Below are 2,711 nucleotides of genomic sequence, written 5' to 3' on the forward strand. Positions count from 1 at the left end.
TTGCAGCAAATTGCAGCATGTTGCAAGCTGGTCGCGCATAGGGCAAGTGCGCGAGGGACTCGGATCGGCAAAACAAAAAGCCGAGCAACACGAGTAGAGCAGAAAAAGGATCGATAAATCAATACAATCAATCATCATCCCATACATCATATCCAAACCCATCATTCATCTCAGGAAGCCCAGAAACAGTGCTTCAATCTGACAACGGCACAGGCAAGACAATGGGTCCGAATACGGTAGGAATCCACTCAGAGGCATATGGGAGTGCGTGGGGACTTGGAACCTGGGAATGCCATTAACACCTATAGGCCTTGTACAAAAGGATATCAGAAAACTACTAAGCTAGCTATAAGGGCAAGGTGCGACTAAATATATAAAAGAATAGGGGTAACTGCAGGGGACAGGATGTTACGGTCTATGGTTGGACCGACGTAACTCCACCAGAAGTGCTCCACAATCTAGCCAGGTTGGGACAGAGCTCGTTTACGAACCAATTAGAAGATACAGAGGCAGCGCAGCTGCCTAGGATTACAGAAGAATGTATTGTCTAGTAGGAGAACAAGCTAAGGAGCTAGCTGTAACGGCACAGGCAAGACAATGGGTCCGAATGCGGTGGGAATCCACTCAGAGGCATATGGGAGTGCGTGGGGACTCTGAACCTGGGAATGCCATTAACACCTATAGGCCTTTAACAAAAGAATATTAGAAAACTACCAAGCTAGCTACAAAGGCAAGGTGCGACTAAATACATAAGGGAATAATAGTAACAGTAGAGGGCTAGGCAGAGTTAAGTTAGGGTTAAGCCAGGGTTAGAGTTAATACAGAGACCCTTCAGATAGGTTCTAGGCAACCTAAGATAGAACAATTTATAAGGATTATTACACTACCCCCCCTCTGTAGACTAATAGTCCCTATTAGTAGTAGTTATAGTACAAAGTATTGCTGTTATGTCCTCTGCATCCTTAAACTAAAACTAGTCTAATTTAGCTAGGTGTCCTTACTAAGTATTCCTTCACACTGTAATGGCGCAGGCAAGACAATGGGTCCAAATGCGGTATGAATCCACTCAGAGGCATATGGGAGTGCGTGGGGACTCAGAGACCTGGGAATACCAATGACAATGTAACGGCGCAGGCAAGACAATGGGTCCGAATGCGGTATGAATCCACTCAGAGGCATATGGGAGTGCGTGGGGACTCAGAGACCTGGGAATACCAATGACACCTATAGGCCTTGTACGTAGGATATCAGAAAACTACCGAGCTAGCTACGGGGGCGAGGTGCGACTAAATACATGAGGGAATAGGGGTAACTGCGGGGGACTGGGTCGAGTCATGGTCGGGGCCGATACGGGGACCCTTCGGATAGGATCCGAGCGACCCGAGATGGAATGATTCGTAGAATCGTTACACACACTGCCAGCAGTGTCCTCCACACCTAACGCTATGTGCGCCTGTTCTAATAGTAATCTATATAGATGTCTAGCCTGTTAATTATTAAGACCTTTATTTATTGCTATCTATGTAGTTATTAATCTTAGGTGTGTGTTTAGTGTAGTAGCATTTAAGCGTTGTTAGGGGTGCCTTAAAGGTCTCTTGCTATTAGAGTAGCAAGGGTAATTTAAGGCATTATTAGAGGTAATTTAGCAGTTAGAGGTTAGTAGTTAAAAGTTAGGCATTAGCAGTTGCCTCTAATTCTAATAAGTTATTAGTAGTCTTTAGGTTTCTACCTTAGCGCATTCTTTACAACTTTTCTAAAAGCAATTCTAATTACAGAGGATAGAAAGTTCTAAACCTAAAAGCTTTAGTTAACTAAAGGTTAATAAGATCTAGTCTATAGACTAAATAGTTTAATATAACAGTGTGTAAGTATTATAACCTAAACTAAATTAGACGCGTCTTAGAGCTTAGACGTAGTTAAACAAATAATTAGTGTAATATTATATAAGGCTGTTACTAGCAAAAGTAAGTTTTTTAATATAATGTAACAGCACAGGCAAGACAATAGGTCTAAATGCGGTAGGAATCCACTTAGAGGCATATAGAAGTGCGTAGGGACTCTAAACCTAGGAATGCTATTAACATCTATAGGCCTTATACAAAAGGATATTAGAAAACTACTAAGCTAGCTACAGGGGCAAGGTGCAACTAAATACATAAGGGAATAGGGGTAACAGCAGGGGGCTAGGCAGAGTTAAGTTAGGGTTGAGCCAGGGTTGGAGTCAGGGTCGAGCCAGGGTCGGAGTCGATACGGAGACCCTTCGGATAGGTTCCGGGCGACCCGAGATGGAACAATTCATGAGAATCGTTACACTAGCACAAGTTTAGACAAGCTTACTAGAGGACAGTAGTAGGAGCTTAAGAGAACTTGCGCTAACTTGTTCTTAGCACTATTAGACATGTATATAGTTCTAACCTTAAACAACCTTTAAAAGGTGTGTTTAACATTTAGTTTATTTTTTACATAGACTAAGTAGCATTCTAGCTTTATAATAAGCTATAATACTATTTGTATATCTTACAACATATATACCTCTAATTCTGTCTAACAGGACTGTTTAACCTAGCCTTTATACTGCTGTTACAGGGACAAACTACAATCTAGTCACCCTACCTCACTCTATTAGCCTCTTAGTTGTTACGTGGGACTGTACACCCTACTGTCAGCCCCTTCACATCCTGCCCTGCTCCTAGGGATAATATTAACCTACA

Source organism: Lindgomyces ingoldianus, assembly GCF_010093535.1.
Source record: "Lindgomyces ingoldianus strain ATCC 200398 unplaced genomic scaffold BDR25scaffold_40, whole genome shotgun sequence".
In the NCBI taxonomy this organism is placed as follows: Eukaryota; Fungi; Ascomycota; class Dothideomycetes; order Pleosporales; family Lindgomycetaceae; genus Lindgomyces; species Lindgomyces ingoldianus.